The sequence below is a fragment of the Dasypus novemcinctus genome, chromosome 26 (genome assembly GCF_030445035.2).
Source record: "Dasypus novemcinctus isolate mDasNov1 chromosome 26, mDasNov1.1.hap2, whole genome shotgun sequence".
NCBI lineage: Eukaryota > Metazoa > Chordata > Mammalia > Cingulata > Dasypodidae > Dasypus > Dasypus novemcinctus.
In genome coordinates this window covers 4,260,359-4,278,870 of record NC_080698.1, presented here as the reverse complement: position 1 = coordinate 4,278,870, position 18,512 = coordinate 4,260,359, and the positions used below count along the sequence as shown (strand labels likewise).

General features: G+C 44.8%; 1 protein-coding gene and 1 long non-coding RNA gene across 4 annotated transcripts in view; one reads left to right on the top strand and one right to left on the bottom strand.

Annotated features, from left to right (window-relative positions):
• Nucleotides 1–13,763, bottom strand: part of SNRK (SNF related kinase) — a 66,222-nt gene extending 52,459 nt beyond the window's left edge. Inside the window, exon 1 of one of the 3 annotated variants that reach the window (XM_012519947.3) lies at nucleotides 13,608–13,763. The gene's annotated coding sequence lies outside the window, so the exon portion shown is untranslated. The remainder of the gene's footprint in view (nucleotides 1–13,607) is intronic. The other 2 variants (XM_012519948.4, XM_004479270.5) reach the window with 2 other exon arrangements.
• Nucleotides 13,764–13,807: 44 nt separating this feature from the next.
• LOC111760782 (uncharacterized) lies at nucleotides 13,808–17,304 on the top strand. The gene is made up of 2 exons (XR_002794384.2): nucleotides 13,808–14,262; nucleotides 14,692–17,304. It is a non-coding gene; the product is annotated as an uncharacterized lncRNA (long non-coding RNA).
• Nucleotides 17,305–18,512: the final 1,208 nt, after the last annotated feature.

Genomic DNA, 18,512 nt, shown 5'->3' with positions numbered 1-18,512 from the left:
TCCTACTCATGTATGTCCCCAAGAGAAGATGGACAGAACAGCACACTGAGGACAGGTGGCTCAGCCTGCAGCGTCTCTGGACCACTCTCTGGCATAAGAAAGGGAGGTTGTTTTAAATCCCCCCCATCGGACCACCAACAGTCAAATATACAAAGCTTCCCACTTCCCAAACATACTAAATAGGTTTTCAAAAATCTTTGTGCATGCCTTCCCTCTAATACAGACAACTAAAACTTGAGTTTTTGCAAAGCCACGCTAAAACTGTATTTAAGTATCTTATACATGGAAATTATCTTGTATCTTTTACAAACATACCAAAAAATGGAAAACTGTGGTCCTTAACCATGGGAAATATCAGACTAAACTATATGCACAGAGAAAAGCCAACCTAAGTGAAGGAATGGATGCTCTCTCCAAGAAGAGGACCCTCTGGCCTTACTGATTAAACTGCAGATACCAACAAGAAAAGCGGTTCAGGGCGGAAGGAAGACCTGGAATAAGTCCCTCCAGGAATATCCAGTCTCCAGACAAATGGAGACCAGCACAACTACCATGCAGTCACCACTGTTGCTCTTTTCCTCCAACGTAAACAGTCCACACTTATAAAGAGGCAGTCCTCCTCTTGGGGCCTGTCAGGATCAGCTACAAATCAATGATAAAACTATCAACAGGTCAGCAGGTCCAAGGTCACAGAAGAATTCAGAGTTGGTCACTGGATGGATGGAATATTACCAGGTGGTTATCATGTAGGACCATTCTGCAGTGACTATAAATTAAAAGGTTAAAGCCAATTGTGTATTAGTAGATATGTACAAACCAAGGAAAACTGTACCTCTAAATCTCTAAGAAACTATTTTCCAAGGAAGCACCTGCTTACTATAGTCGATCTTCAGTGGCAGAACTGTGGGTGCCTTTTTATTGTTCTAGCTAGAAGTTTTCTTCCAAGTAGTCAATTTTAATGGACTCAGGGCCATTGAGAGGACTGGGAACAGCAGGTTGAGAAGCCTGCCCCAGACTCTCGAGGCAGTACCTACATTGCCAATGCAGACCAATCCCTTGATGTACTAGTTTAAGTAATCTTTATTTCCTCTAAGTAAAACAAGGTATAACCCAGGATATACCAAGGAAGCAATGTATTTGGGAGCCAGGCCAATCATTAACTGATGTATAGTGCACGGTATTTGTGTACAGAGAGGTTAAACATCCAAGCCACAAAACTTGAGCCAGCAATGCAGCCGACAAGCTCAAATTCCTAAACGTTAAAAGTGATGAAAATTGCTCAGTGTGGCACCATTTCCACCTAAGAATAAAAGAGATTTAAAAATTAGTAGGGTGACATCTTTGGCTTGAAGTGCTCACACGATAAATAATGACTTAAAAAGTTGATGTGTAGAAATTATTCCAAAATAAAGCCACCCCACAATTACTGTTGCCAGAAAAACAAGATATAAGTTGGAAGTTACAGAGAATTTGAAAACTTATCCTCTCTTCCAAGCTTTTATTGACACTGTCAAACTCAGTTTATCATCTTATTTCCCTGCTGATATTGTGATAAAGGCAGTCATTAAAAATTGGACAAAAAGAAACGTTTGATTAGGGGAAAAAAAAAAAGACAACTACCCAAAAACAAAAATATTGGCGTCTAACATATAATTAACTTCAAGTTAAAAGACAAGATCATTTGGGGATTCTCTTACACTGGTGAGACAGCAAATTACCTTTCTGAAATGCAATTTGGCAATACATATATTAAGAGCCTTTTAAAAATAATTAATATCCTTGGTTTACTAATCTTACTACTTGATATATGCCTTAAAGAAATAAAAGACAATTCTCAGTGACATTAACATGTACAAAAAAATTCAGAAACAGCCTAAAGATTTAGAATAAGGAAATGGTTAAATATATCACATTATATCCACATTGACACTGTGCCACTGTATTTTGAAGCTATTCATAATCTCAAGAAAATTCTCACAATGTGTTAAGTAAAAAAATTCATACACTGAAATTTCATAGTGTATGATTCCAAGTTTTTAAAAAGCATATAATTTGTGTATAACACACACATATACAGAATTATCAAAATGCTAAATTATGGAGGTTACAGAATACAAAATATCATTTTTCTTTTTATGATCTTCTTTTCCACTTTTTATGTGCTGCCTTCATAATTCAGAAAAGGCAAAGGTTACTAAAATGTTGACCTCCTGCACACAGTTATGCATTCAATTTACTTTTCCATTAAGAAGTTTATGAAGTAAACTAATTTCCATGAAAATACACTGTTGAAAGCCTCAATTCCTCCAGGCTGAGGAAGGAACAAGACTGAGCCTCTTTTCATTAACAAATATTTGATCCCTAACAGTGCAGGGCACACAGTCCCTGTCCTTTCGAATCTTTCAAAGGAGGTAAGCTACATGATCTATGGAACTGCACTATACAAACAGTGACGCTAAGGTTAAACCAGGGACTGCCGTTAATAGTACAACTATAAAAACGTGTTTTCAGTTTTAACAAAGGTGCTACACCAAGGCAAGGGTTGAAAATAGGTTGGTCTATGGGAATCCTCTATTTTATGCATGATTGTCCCGTAAACCCACAACTTCTCTAGAAAAGAAAAAAAAGATAACTATGCAAGTTAGCTGAGGTGAGGTATGTACAAGCAAGAGTGGAGCACCCTTGAGAAGGGCAGGGGTCAAGAACAGGGCAGCCCACAGACAGGCAGCAGTGCAACACCATTCCCCGAAGTGGGGAAACAAAGGCAGCCAGCAGGAGTGCTAGCCCTGGCTGGTTTAGGAAAGGAGAACACCAGTCTGGGTAAGGCTAAGATTTTGGTAAAAGCAGCGAGATAACTTTTGTAAAGGTTAAGGAGAAGGTTGATTCTGAAGACTCTCTAATGGCTCCCCATTTAAGCAACTGTGATGAACTCTTCTCAAAACCAATGGAAAGCATGAACTTATATTAAAGAGGTCACCGCATGCTGACCTGGCTGACTGAAATGTCATTAACGGTTAAAAATGACCCAAGGGCAGCCCTTCTCGTCACAGAGCAGTCCTGAGGCCTTGAAAGAAGAGGAAGGTCCAACAGGTATTAACGTGAGAGCAGCAAAGGAATAACATCATCTGAGAATTTTCACCACTTTAGAAAGTTCACTTGTTCCCTTCAAAGTTCTATGAAACACCAATTTTGTTTTGATTTGTTAGGTCTCTGTTATAGAGCACCCTTATGCATCCTACTTTCTTAAAAATCTAGTACTAACCTAAACAGGTGTACACAGAAAGGAGCAGTACAGCAAAACCGTAGCTGTTCTTCCAGTGTCTTATTTCAAATTCAAAAAACCTCCACAGCTACATTGTCCATTTTAGAATTTCAGTTTTAACGCAGGTCTCAAAAGTGGACAGAATTACTGGAAATCTCTGAATGTACTGGGCACTTTACATTTGTTATATAATTCCTCACAACCAGCAGTAAAATGAAGGTTTCCTACCACTTTATGGCTGGGAAAGCAGGGCCTACGAGGTTAGGGACTTAACCTGCCCTGGCCCTACAACCAGGTCAGGGGTGTCCCAGTTGGGACTCCAGGTCCAACTGATGCCAGGCTACTGCATTTTTACCTGTAGCAATATTAAATACAATGCCTCCCTTTTACCTATTCCTTTCTAATTCCTAGGGAAACAGAACTACAATAAATCCAGTCTGACATTTCTGGTGTTCCTCCAATCCTGATACACCATGTGAGTTACCTGCCCCAGCAATCAATTAAATAGAGAAAATCCCCCAGCATCCCCAAAGACTCACCCAATAAACATTAATAACAAATAACTGTTAAAAACTGTGGATGGTAACACATCAGTGTTCGTGAGGAGACCTAATGCAGCTAGTTTATAAAAGGGCAGTCTAGGGATGTAAATATCAACTGAAACAAAGCTAGAGAATAATCCGGGGACTGAATAACACAGTGAGTCCAGAGATGGATGAGAATTGTGGTTGATGGTACAAATGCAAGAGTGTCCTCTGAACTGGAACAAACGTACATTATTATTGCAAGGTGGTAAGAATGTGGAGAAGACTGGGAAAAGTACAATTAATGTAACCTATGGACTAAGGTTAACAGCAATACTGTAGAATATTCTTGCATCACTGCCAAAGAAGTACTGTGTTAATAGGGGGTATGGAAAAAATATACCAAATATACACTAAGGACCATAGTTGGTGGTACTATTTTGATATTATCTCATTATCTCATCATCTGTAACAAACGTTCCACAGCAACATAATGTGTTGGTGGAGGGGTGTGATATGGGACTTCCACACATGTTGTGATGGTTAGGCTATTGTGTCAACTCCACACAGCATTGCTTCCGATCAAGGAACCCATTTCACAGCAAATGAGGTGCAGGAATGGGCACATGCCAATGGAATTCATTGGCCTTACCATGTTCCCCATCACTCTGAAGCAGCTGGATTGATAGAATGGTGGAATGGCCTTTTGAAGACTCAATTCGGGCACCAACTTGGTGGCAATACCTTGCAGGGCTGGGGCAACGTTCTCCAGGAGGCTGTGTATGCTCTATGGTGCCGTTTCTCCCATAACCAGGATCCACAGGTCCAGGAACCAAGGGGTGGAAATGTGAACGGTATTGCTCACTATCACCCCTAGTGACCCACTAGGAAAATTTTGGCTTCCTGTCCCTGCAACCTCAAACTCTGCTGATCTATAGGTTTTAGTCCCAAAAGGAGGAGTGCCACGAGGGAACACAGCAATGATTCCACTGAACTGTAAGTTAAAACTGCCACCTAGCCACTCTGGGGTCCTCTTACCTCTGAATCAAGTCAAAGAAGGGAATTACTATACTGGCTGGGGTGATGGATCCTGACTTCAAGGGGAAATAGGACTGCATCTACATAATGGGGGTAAAGAAGAGTTTGCCTGAAATACAGGAGATCCTCTAGGGTAAATCCTAGTACTGCCATGTCTTACGATTAAAGTCAATGGAAAACTGCAACAACCCAATCCAAGCAGGACTAACAATGTCCCAGAATCTTCAGGAACGAAAGTTTGGTCATCCCACCAGGTAAAGAACCATGGCCAGCTGAAGTGCTTGCTGAGGGTAAAGGGAACATGGAATGGGTGGTGGAAGAAGGTAGAGATAAATATGAACTTCAACCACATGACCAGTTATAGAAACGAGGACTATAATGATCATGAATCTTTCTTCCTTGTTTCATTATGATGATAGTATGTCCACAAAATGCATTTCTTTGCCTTCTTCCCCCTTATTATATAACAAGTTGTATCCATTTTATGTCATAATATTTGAGGATGTCAAGTTTGAGAGTGAATATTACCCAATAACTTGCACCCTATTCTGTATGGAATTAATGTGTTTCCGGTTGTAGGCAGGGGAGTTGAACATTGTTAGGTGGAAATATATATATATATATATGCATGCCTGTTATTGTTTTTACTTAGAGACTAAGTATGGTTTAAGGTAATGTGTATGGTGGCCGAGTTGACAAGGGGTGGACTGTGATGGTTAGGCTATTGTGTCAACTCGGCCAGTAACTATGCCCAGCTGTTTGGTCAAGCAAGCACTAGGCTAACTGTAAGACAAGGGCATTTATATGGACTTTAGTCACCACTGACTTTACTGCAGTAGTAAATCTTAGATAGCTGGTTATAATTACATCAGTCAGGGAGATTGCCATCAGCAGTGAGTGACGCTTAACAATCAGCTGAATCCCTTCAAAGTGGAAGTGACTCCAGCATTGAAAGAGAATTTCCCAGCTAGTCTTTGGACAGCCATCATCTCCCAGAACTCATCAAGAATCTTCACTGGACTTTCATTGGTTGCAATGAAACCTCCTGGTTGCAGCCTGCCTGTGGAACCTGGACTTGTGCATCCCCTCGGCTGCAGGAGAGACCCTGATAAATCTCTTACTATCAACAGATATCCCTTGTTGATTCTGTTTCCCTAGGGAATCCTGACTAATACACATGTACATGATTGTTTTATAAGTTCACAACTTCTCCAGTAAAAATGTAAAAAAAATATAAATATATATATAAAACAACCAAAAAAAGCCACAAACTTCTGAGAAGTTTAGAAAAATGCTTTTTAGCCTGAGAAATGAAGTTACAGCCAAATATACAACCATTCAAAAGACTGCCTGAGGGAATTACTGGTCATCTAAAAGCGTAATGGCATCTTGAAAACAACTTCACCTTGTGATAGCAAGAGCCCTCACCAGTGGCACATAATAGTCAAAATCCAGTAAGTAAATCAGGTAAAATTCAGTCAGGTTCTATTTTCTCCTTAAAACCTTTATCTTTCCCAAAACTGCAATTTTAATGTACTCTGCCAATTACATTCTCTTCATTTATTTCTGAAAAAGCATTTTCCTTCACAAGATAATTAGCAAATACTCATAAAAGAGAAAAGTAAAAGACAAAATCAAGCCCTGAAACTGTTCACAATATTCTCATTCCAAATTACTTTAGTACCACTTAAAATACTTTATGCCAATAAACTTGCAGAAAATGAGGTAAAACAGAAAGGTAAACTTTACCTTAAAATTCAATTGCTATGCATTTGTCCACTGCTAAATAAAAAGGCAGGCAAGATTTTTTAAAAGCAATCATGAACACGGTATACGCTAGGTTTGTAATCTGTCCAGGAATATTTGTTACAGATCCTTTTTCCTAAATCTAAAATGAACTTTAAATAAGTCATTCTGAGAGAGCAAAACTTACACTAAAATATCTAATACAGAAGACCAATATGGCAGAACATTAAGCCAAGTTTGATGTTATTCACATATTTTCCCCTAGCTTTTGCAATATAGAGTTAAAAAAACAGAATGGCCTAAGAGCCATGCACGTGCATATAAAGGAGAAAGCCATGTCAGAGGAGCCGGGACTGCAGTCCTAGGAATCGGAATTTCAAAGTTCCACAGAGGGGCCCTTTAAGCGTGATCAAAGTTCACTGATGGCAAACACGCAGAACAGCATCGCAGTGCAGTGGACACGGGAAGAGTGCCTCTCACCGTTACTCCACTCAACAACAGACACATCCTCCCTGTAGAACAGAGATCACCACCACCGTTCACAGCCATTGGGAAAGCTAGGTGGGGTAACAAATCAGCAAGTGAGGAATGGGCTCAAAATCACCCCAGCGCTGAAGGCCACTCAGACGTGGTCCGCCCCCACCACTGGCTTCTGCTCCTGGTGCCCTCACAACCCTTTCCACCCCCCTTTGATCATGATACCGGGAAAATGGGGGGAAAATGTGAAGGAGACTTGAGACAGCAGAGTAAATGACACTCTTAGTACCAGAAGATTTAATTTCGAACTTCGCCCAGAGATGAGAAATCAGCGGGTCAACCCTCTTTCAGGCCCCTCTGCTGACCAGGGGCAAAGGAAGCCCCCTGGAGGTAGATGCAGACGCTTCACGATGGACAAAGGCTAGCTCAAGTGGGGAAACTTTTTGAGATGCCACAGAACAGTAAACCATTTGTTTCCTAAATTGTCTCTCATTAGACCCCAGGCCACCACCAGATTATTTCCCAGCTTCAAACCATTTCCTGAGGTTGTTCTTCGAAAAACAGTTGGTCCAGATAATTCTGATCAAGAACCTGTTTTTTTTTTTTTTAAGATGCATTTGCCTCGAGTACCACATAGAGTTTGCTATGGCCATGTTCCACTATTTCACCTCTGACTAGGGTTTGGGGTGCCTCCCCCTCAATTCCCCTCCCCACAAGCCAGGGTCCTTTTGAACAATTTCCAGCTGGACTTCTGTAACCGTACCAAAGCCAGGATGTTTTCATTCATTTGGATACCAGGATTTATGAAGATTAACTACCTAACATTTTTTTCTTTTTAAACTTCTGACTAGGGCCAGTGTAAGATCACAGAGGCTGACATGCTAATCAGGCTACATGTATTTGTGAGTAAGACTGTGAAATACAGTGGGTGTTGATTGTATTTTTTACCTAATTCTGAGGGGGAAATCCTATTTCTTACAATATTTTTGTGTTTTGTTTTCTATTATTTCATTTTAGCCTTGGATTTTTACTAAATTTTTCGATTTAAAAATTTGGCTTTTATGTGGGAACTGGAAACCTTAATACTTAATATTACATCAATTTTCTAAGAGTTCAAACCACTTTAGTACCAGAACATGGTTTTAAAAAAATACTTGCAGTCACTTTAAGTAGCCAGTGGACTTTTTAATATAACATCATTAAATGGTACCATTCAGTGTTCTGAGACTTGAAGGGACAATGTAAAAAGTATAGGATTTTTTTTGTTTTGTTTCATTTTGCTTTTTTAATAACAGTAAGCTTTCAGCGATTTAAAAAAAAAAAAAATCAGTCCAAGGAGTTTATCCCCAACTTTTCAGAACTGGTCTTCCTCTCAGAAGATTAATCAAGAGGGATTGCGGGAAACGGACTTTGGCCCAGTGGTTAGGGCGTCCGTCTACCACATGGGAGGTCCGCGGTTCAAACCCCGGGCCTCCTTGACCCGTGTGGAGCTGGCCATGCGCAGCGCTGATGCGCGCAAGGAGTGCCGTGCCACGCAGGGGTGTCCCCCGCGTGGGGGAGCCCCCACGCGCAAGGAGTGCGCCCGTGAGGAAAGCCGCCCAGCATGAAAAGAAAGAGCAGCCTGCCCAGGAATGGCGCCGCCCACACTTCCCGTGCCGCTGACAACAGAAGCGGACAAAGAAACAAGACGCAGCAAATAGACACCAAGAACAGACAACCAGGGGAGGGGGGGAAATTAAATAAATAAATAAATCTTTAAAAAAAAAAAAAAGAGGGATTGCATGTTCAGTTCCCCATCTTACCTGGCTCCCGCACCCCCCACTCCCAACTGGCCCCACAACCGGGTCTCTCAAAGCCTCTATTGGAGCAGCGCTCAGTACGTGCTCACCAATTCTAGCAAATGTACCATATTACCAAAGGAGTTGTTAATGGGGGAAAGTGGTCCCACAGGACCCCCGATATTTGAGATTAACATTTATGTAATCTAAAGCTTCTGTAAAAATAAGTAAAATAAATTAATAAATGAAAGCCTCTGCTGGACATATTAGGAAGGTCCCTGCCTCAAGTTGTTTGCAGTCTCTTACAGAGAGACAGAGGGAGCTGTTCCTCCCCAAATCTGCCTCTGGGAGTTCATGGAAGGTATTCCAGAGAAATTCTTTTTTTGTGTGTTTGAGCTAAGACCTAAAATTGGTGACGACGGGAGAGGCTTTCCAAGAGACCTGGGAGGGCTCAGTGTGAAGGCGATCGTCCTATGTGCAGAGCAGATGAGACAAGCCGGGTGGCTAAGCAAGGGCCAGCCCCCCAAAGGCCTGGTGGGCCAGCCAACCAGCACAGCTGAAGGGCCTGGGTCCTGTTCCAACCCTTCCGCTCCCCACAGCTCGTAGGTGCCAAGCTCTCAGCACTCTGCCCTCTCCCAGGATGACCCTTATCACAACTGTGGTTACATAATTATAAGTGTGACTGTGATTAACAATCTGCGTCTCCCCCTAGACTAACTGATAAGCTCAGTACCGTGTAATGCCTGTGTCCATTTTACTCATCTTGGGCCTGTAGAGTGTTTCCTCAAAATGCATACACACATTTCACTGAATTAATAAATGAGCACTGAAGGCTAGCACTCAGAAGCCAAAGAGCAAGGGAGCAGCAATCAGAGATGACAGTTAAACAAATCTCCCTGACAGCAAAGTGCAGATCAGACTGGAAGGATAAGACTAGAAGCTGGGGACAGGTAAGGAAATAACTGAACATCTCTCTAGGTGAACGATGACTTAAAACGAGGGCAGCCAGGATCTGGGCACACAGTGATGAGGGTGTAAAGCAGGAGATGTATTTAGGAAGTAGAATCAAGAATGCAGAGAAGTGCAGAGGAGGCAAGGCAAGGAGGGAAACCTAGACTGGCTCCAGGGACACCGGCAGTGGTGATGCCATTCACTCAGACCAGGAATTCTGGGCAGGCACAAGGATTTCCTGAGCATCAGACGAGTACAGTAATAGAGTGGCATATGTGCTTCTAGCTCTAAACTTCTATAACTGAAAAATAGTTTAAATCTCACCCACTGTATCAAAAATAGGTATGGTTTCCGTTAATAGGCTGATGAAATCAACAAACTGAAGATTAATTCTTCAAGTTTCCTCGGGAATGTTCTTCAGCACAGACTGCACACAAGGCATTACCCTGGACTGGAGATGCAGAGATCCAAGAAGTGACGGTCTTCGGGGGGTCGAGAAAGAGAACTGCGAGTCAGCAACTGAGAAACAGCCCAGTGAGGCTGTGACTTCACCAGCCACATGCCCTCCAACTCACACGTCTGGAGTGTGGATTTCATCACCTACCTCCAACGATCCAGGCCAGTATTTACCTGAGGGGCTATGTGTTTAGATAAACCGATACCCAATCTTGCAGAAAAACAGCACATCTTCTCTTTGAGCCTGGAGATGCTCCAAAACCCCAAACATCACATTTCTCTGGCAAAAATGCCCTCCAACTTTAAAGTAACTGATGAGAAGCCAATGGAAGAAGACTGGGTGGCACAACATAACCAATAAGGAAACGGAAAGAGGCCTGATTTTTCACAGAAGAGCCTACCTGAGCAGAGGCCAAAAGCCGGAGATGCCCAAGCAGAACCTCAGAAGGCTCTGGAAGTGACAACAGACACACACATGTTCAGGGAGGGCGCAGCAGAAATCCTCTCTAGACAGATTCCTTCCCTACCAGCAAGAAATGGTTTCCCTTAGGACATATGGCCACACCCAAAGCAAATGTGCAGAAAAGCTGAAGAGAAAATGTTTCATTGTGTGAACAATGTGGCTACAGCTCATTCAGAGTGGACAACACACTTCCAGGTGCTACAATCGCCTGCAAGGCCATTAAGCTGTGGAGTTGCACACCAGTTCTTCCCAGACTAAAACAGAATGCCAAAAAACCGTCCCTCCTCCCACCCCCAAAGCTACCGTTCCCACTTCTCTCCCTTCCTTTTCACACTCTTTTCAAAAAGAACAGCTGCGCTGTCTCTACCTCAACTCCCTTTCACCCATTTGGATCGAGTTCTTCCCCCACCGTCTGACCTTGTCTCTCACCCTTTCTGAACCCTCTGAGCCCTTTCCTTCAAGACCAGCTCAGCCGCCACCTCCTTGGTGCAGCACCTGTTTCCCGGTTTGCCTATGCCTCCCCACAGCCTTCATCTGACTGTACTATTACTACTAACTTCGTTGTCCCCCAAAAGGCCATAAGCTCTTAAAGGCTGAAACTGGTTTTTATTCACTTTGCTATGGCCACCGTCCAATCCCAGGCCCCCAAAACAGGTAATGGACCCAGGAATAAAAAATCAAAGTTTAAGGTTCCCTTCAAAACTGCTAGACTCCACCCACCTAAATGCTGAGGAATTACTTCCACACACACGTGAATGCTGGACATAAAGTCTGAGTAATCAGTTTGCTCACAAAAGCACCTTGGCTAAAAATTCTCTTGTTTCATTGATAAGCAATCAGCTGGTGTGCAGTTAAATTAAGTTTTTATATAGTTCTTTGTCTCAGTTTTTTAATTCCTAAAACTCTAGCCATGTGGAAAGTTTGCTAGGTTTGTTTTCTGTCTGGGCAATATAATGAGCTGAGGCTCAGACAAGCAGCTACAGGGAAGAAGTCACGCCTAATTTATACCAATGTTTAGAGCGACTGCTCAGTATCTCCAAAAATAAATAACATCTTTCTATTTAGTTTCACTTTCTATATGAGGAAAACACCCATAGTAAAGTCTAGATGAACAGTATTTCCTGTGTCCAGTGAAACGTTCCTAAAAGTCCTTGCATTTTAATAGAGAAATTTTTAAAAGCTTTCCTTTTAGGATTACAGGATGAAATCTGAACCAGAGAGGCCCAACCTATATTTCTGGTCAAGAAAAATTAAAATTAATATAAATTCTAAGTTTCAGAATGTTTTAAACTAACTGATCTTAACTGCATTATCACAGAAAAATTTCCTCAGGATTGTGAAAAAAAAACAATTAACAAGGTTAATTTTTGTACACAAAATGAAAAAATAAAAACTGATTATGCAAATTTAAAAAAACAAAGTGGGCACTCAAAGTCACAGGTGAAGAGAGTCTCTGCTGGGAAGGCCTTGAAGATGGAGTGTTAAGAAAGTTAGCACTGTGGGCTTAATTTTCAGCTTCCACATCGCTTCAATACGTGACCTTGGGAATGTCATGTAATTTCTTTCATTTCTAGTTCTGTAAAACGGGAATGTCACTTGTTTTCCTCACAGGGACAATTAAAAGGTATTCAAACAAAATGATCATTTTATGAGGCATTTTTGTTTTAAAGAAACACGTCTCATCAGCATGCTTTAATCACCATGTGAACAGTACATTCCTCAAGAGGAATCCAATTCCAAGAGAAATAGTTAAGCAGACGTTGAAAGCAGATTTCCTTAAGGGAATGATTTTATAAATCTGGAAAGCAATGTTACAAGATTACAAATTAACAAGTTGATTATGTAAGCCTCGACAACCCCGAGGCTTTTAAAGTACACTGATACACATTCTGATAAAATGAGAGGCACAGGCTGATTTTGGACACGGCTCCCCAAGCCGATAAGGAACCCAAACTGAGTCCTTTGTCGTCTGAACTGGAATTCGGAGGAAATGCAACAGGATGCCCAGCATTCGCAGTTCCATCACCTCCAAACGGACAAAACGTCAAACATTTGACCAGCAGCTCCCAGGACTTCGGGAAGGCACTCAAATGGAAGAGGGGAAAAAAGTAACCAGACAGTCTGAAAAGTCCTATGGCCTCGGAGGATGCGCGAACCCTACTGCTAAAAATCTCCCCCAAACACTGGGCTTTAACGGAACTTTAACGGAACCGCCTCCTGACTGGTCCGGCTGTGAGGAGAGCAGGGCTCCGGGAGCCCTCACGGCAGAAGGCTGCCCCCCTCCTGGAGCCCAGGGAACTGGTACAAGGCAGGATGGTCTTGGCAAAATGGTCCGAAAGAAATCAACAGGCGAGCGTGTGGGGGAGAACCTGGGCTTCCCGTCGGTCCCCAAAGCCCGGCGCCCGGGGGAGCGCGCCGCTCCCGCCTCCCCGGGGCCTCTCCTCAGACAACCGGCTCCCCTCCCGCCCAAGCTGCGGCCGGCTCCCCCGCCGCGGCCGCGCCGCCCGACTCCTCGCAGGAAGGAAGGCCGAGCCGGAGGACGCGCCCCTCCTCAAGCCCCCGGGCGCGGGCGGCGGGACGGGGCGCGGGGCCCCGGGGCGGGGCGCGGATGCGGGCGCCTCCCGAGCTGCCGCAATCCCGCCGCGGCCGCAAGGGCAGGGCCTCCGGGCGCCCGCGCCGGCCGCCGCAGTGCCGGCTCCCGTCGGGCCCCGCCGCCGCCAGGCCGCGCCGCCGCCGCGCCGGGCCCCGCGTCCTCCCGGGCCGCGCGCCGAGGCCGGTGCGGGGAGCGCGCAACTTACTTTGCGCCCGCGGCGGGAGCCCCGGCCCGGGGAGAGCGGCGGCGGCCGCGGCGGCGGCGGAGGCCGGCCCCGCACCCCCGCCCGCGGCCCGCGGCGCCGCGCGCTCGCCCCTACCTCGGCCGGCAGGCGGGCGTCCGTCCGCAGCGGCCGCGGCGCCGACGACTCGCAGCCCGCCGGATCCCCGCACCCAGCGCGAATCATAATACCGAGCGGGCGGGCGGCCGGCCGCGGGGAGGGGCCGCGCTGCGCATGCGCGGGCCGCGCGTCACTGTGACGCGCCGCAGGGGCGGGGCGCGGCGCGGCGCGGCGCACCTGCGGGCGGGCGCGGGGGCTGCTGGGGGCGTCCTGCGGCCTCTGCGGGCGCGGAGCGGGACGGTGTGCTGGGCAGGACGAAGCCCCCATGCGCGGGGCAGTGGCTGGGAATAGCAGCGCCGGCCGCCGGGGGACCTCCGGGGACAGGAGCCGCGTCCGCGCATGCCTGCGTCTGGGGGGCTTGGCGGGGGTGCGGGGGGCCGCGCGCACCTTACCCGAGGCGCGCCCGGTCTCGGGCCCGGGTGTCAGCAGGGAGAGGGCGGGATTCCGTACGGGAGCATAACGCATACGTGTTGGGTGGCATAAGTCCATTCTTTGCAGTCGCTTTTTTCTGGGATTCCGAGTGGAAGGGATTTTCTTGGTTTTGTTGTCCTCTAAATAAAAGGAGAAAAGGCCAGCATCTGAGTGCAGCCCTGGCCTGAAGGGCAGTGGGAGCCGCTGCCGACAGCTTGGAAAGGTAAACGGCCGCGGGAAGTACTGAGACACAGGACGCCAGGGACTGAAAACGGGCCAGGCGGTTCACCGTGACACTAGCGGGTTCTGTGGCTGGAGATGCGGGCCGGAGGGGGGCTTCCCGCCTCCCCACGCCCCACCCCGGACAGCTTGGCGCGGTGGAGACCAGCTTGCCAGGGTTTAGGAAGGAGGTGTCCGCAAGCCTGATACCAGTTTTGTCCAACCCGCCTTTCCCATTTCTGTTTCCCCCTTTTATCTCCCCTTCCTCCAAGAGAGAATCCCTGGCAAATAAGGACACAAGCCAAAGGGCTGTTTACCTGCTCCGAGTTTGGTTAAGTTGAGTGGACAGAGGAGACGAATGTGGATGACATGAGCAAGTCTCGCTGTTAACCTGCAAATGTTAAAAGCCTTTTCCCTCATGCTCTCTCCACAGCATCAACTTTGCCTGTCTGGAGATGATTGATAAACTGGAATGGATTGTGTTCACCGAGATGTGAACTCTGACTCTCAGGATTATAAATTAAGATTCTCTGTGAAATGGGAACTCCCAGATGCCCTAATGCCCTGGTATTGGGTGATGGAGTGAACCCAGGGAAAGGCTCAGAGAAGGATCCATCTCTGGGATGACTGACTGGGAAAGACCATGACACGATAATCTCATCTTGACACTGTCCATCTGTTCTCTAGCAGCATATGAAGCAAGAGTTCCCAACTTGAATTTGTGGAATTCATTCCTTTGTTGCTGGAAAGCTAGGAAGACCATACACTTTCTCCTTGGGGAAGTATTATTCAGGGAATGCTGTAGCCAACTAAAGGGGGGGCAGAAAAAGTCACTCTCCTGGTTTCCCAGGGGAATCCCAGTGTTCCAAGTCCTCCTCTGGCAGGCCTGCCACCCCTGAGATGTAACGGCAACCACAAGAACAAAGTCCACAATAGATGAGCCTTTGGGGAAAAAAGTGTTTATGATGCTGTGTAACTCAGGTTTTGAATATATTCTGGAAGAAAAACAAGGGTATAAGTCTAGCAAAACAATAAAAGGAGCAGCATAATAAATTGATTTAAATAAAATCTGCTCCTACTCTTTTCAGAGACAGGGATGGGTAAATCATTTCATCTCAGTGTTTTTGGTTTTTTAGGAGGCACCTGGGATTGAACCTGGGACTTCCTGCATGGGAAGCAGGCACTCAACCAACTCAGCTACACCTACTCCCTGCAGTTTCTTGGGAAGCCAAGAACATGACCCATTTTCAGTTCCATCCCATAAACGTGGTATAATGTGATCTGGTTATACTTGGGCAATATTTTTAAATATTCAGGAACAAAAGTAATAAATTATTGTTTAACTTTGAGTTTAAGTAAACATGTTTATTGTTAATGAAGAAACCCCTTTTCCAATCTGCCCTGGGGCTTTCACCAACACATGCTGCTTTTTTAATGTTAAAACTTTTTATGGCCCTGTAAGAAAATTTAATTAGACATGGAGCACTCTACAAAATGACAAGATGGAGCATGCAGGCTTGTAGTACAGTCCTGTGATTCAGATCTCAAAGATAGCATAATGCCACCGACCTAAGGAAGAAGTTGTTTATTGGAAGGAAACCAAGGAGATGCTACAAATTAGATCCCCGTGTAAAAAGTGAGCAGCTTAATGAAAGAATTGCCATTTTCATCCTGGGGTCCCCCAAAGAAGCATGTGTAATGAGGTTATCTTCATTAAGTACAGTTTTCATAGTTTATGAAAAATTAAATATGCTTAAATACTGAGTATCCATGTACAGTTGAATCTTGAGTTGTGACTGTATACTTACTGCGATTGGTTTCCTTTTAGACATTTAATTAGTCATTTTGTGCATTGATATTTGTGAATTTCTAAATCCTGACTTCATTCCACTAGAGTAAAAGTAAAACATCATTGGAAGAGCCTGAAGAGTTCCTCAAAGTCTTTTCCTCACCACTCCTTTGGCATCAGTTACCATCTCTAACTCTTATTTGAGATGTCAGTTACGCTGTGTGTGTGTGTGTGTATGTGTGTGTGTAAAATACACATGATGGTTGCACACAAGGATCGAAAATGCCAACTCTTAAGTCTGCTTGTTTGCAACCTGTGGACTAGGAGACACGGTTGGCATTGTCTGGAGTTGAGCCCCAGCTCCCACCACTAAGTGCTAGGACCTGGGCAAATTGCTTAACCTTCTGTTCTAATCTGCTAGACTGCTAAAAACAATATTCCAGAAGTGGGTTGACTTTTATAATGGGGATTTATTAGCTTACAGCCTTAGCATTTTGAGACTGTGAAAATGTCTAAATCAAGACATTTTGACCATACCTACTTCCTGAAGACTGCTGCCGACAATCCTTGACTCCTCTGCCACGTGACAAAGTACATGGCAGTGTCTGCTGGTCTCTCCCTTCCCTTCTGGGTTTTGTTACTTCCAGCTTCTTGCTTCTGTGGCTTTCTCTCTTCCTCTGAATTTCGTTCTCTTATAAAGGACTCCAGTAAGAGGATTAAGACCCACCCCAATGAGGTGAGCACATCTTAAGATCCTACTCACCAAAAGGTCCTGCTTATAAGAGGTTCACACCCACAGGAATGGAGTAACTTTAAGAATATGCTTTTCTGGGGTCCATACAGCTTTAGACCATCACGCCTTCTCCTTGATTCCACGTTTGCCAAGTGGGAATGATGGTGATGAAGATGGTGCTGGTAACGATACTTTCCTAAAAGGTTCCTGTAAAGCAGCAGTTCTCAAGGTGCGTTAATCTGGGTCAGCAGCAGCAGCTCTTGGGAAATTCTCTGGCCCCACCCTAGACCTACTGAATCAGAAACTCTGGTTTCTCCCTTTTAAGATTTCCAGGAGATTCTGATGCTGGCAAGAGTTTGAGAACTGTTAATGGGATTAAATGAGTTTATATAAAGCAGGGGTTCTTAACAAGGGGTCTGTGAGCTTGAATTGAAATTTTAAAAAAACATTTTTCTTGTGGGGACATGTTGGTGCGGGTGTGATATATGTATTAAATAATACACAGTGTAATCTGGACTTAGTAACGGGGTCTGTGGTTTTTACCTGACTGGCAAAGGGATCCGTGGAACAAAAAAGATTAAGAACCCCTTTCAAATAAAGATATGAGAAAGTTAAAAAAAAACACACAAAAACCCTGGTATAAAGCCATAGAGCTGCACCTGGCACACAGTAAGCAGCATATAATGGATATTTTTGAAAAGAGTGCAGTATGATGCTGTTGAGATAGACAAAGTTTAATTTAATCCAAAAGAAGCGGGTCCATACAGTTCCTCCAACAGGTCCCGCTTAAGCCCCTGCTGTAGCGTGGCCTGCCATGCCCCTGGTGAGCTGACCCCTGCCTGCCTTTCCTGCTCTTTTTTCTCTCTACTACACCATGCCTCCTGCCTTCCCACTTCTCAGAAAGCGACTGACGTTCTCACACCTCCAAGCCTTTGCCCATTCTGTCCCCTCAGCTTGGAAACGTCACTCACCCCTTTGCTCCACGGCTACTCTTGCAGTATCTTGATGTCTACGTATCCTTCAAACGCCAGCCCCTGTGCCACCTGAATACCACATGTCCCTGCACATCCCACTTATGGTACTTGCCATCGGGTTTTATAACTGTTGGCAGTCTCATTTTCTCCCTTTGGATCTTAAAGTCCTGAAGAACAAGGATTTTGTTTCATTCAAATTCCTATTCAAGTACCTAGCACTGCGGGTGCAAACAGGCAGCCGCCCGAGGGCTTTCGCCCACAGACTTGGGGTATTTTTTTTTTTCACACAAAGTCTTTAAGAATTTGTATTACTTATGAACTTCTAAAATTGGGAGATTTAATTTTTTAACACTTTTATTGAGGTATAGTCTGTATAAAATTCACCCAAAACATGTACAATTCAATGATTTTTAGTAAGTTTATAGAGTTGTGCAACTGCCACCATAATCCACCTTTAGAATATTTCTGTCGCCCCACAAAGTTCTCTTATGCACATTTGCAGGCAATCCACCCCAAGTCCAGTCCCTGGCAGCCAGTAATCTGCCTCCCATCTCTATAGGTTTGGTCTTTCTAGAACTTTGAGATCAGTGGAATCAGGCAATGTGTGGTCTTTTGTGCCTGGCTTCTTTCACTTAGCAGAATGTTTATCCATGTTGTAGCATGCACCAGTGGTTGATTCCTCTCCATTGCTCAATAGCAGTCCATGGCACAGATGTACCACATTTGCTTATCTGCTCACCAGTGACGGTCATTTGGAT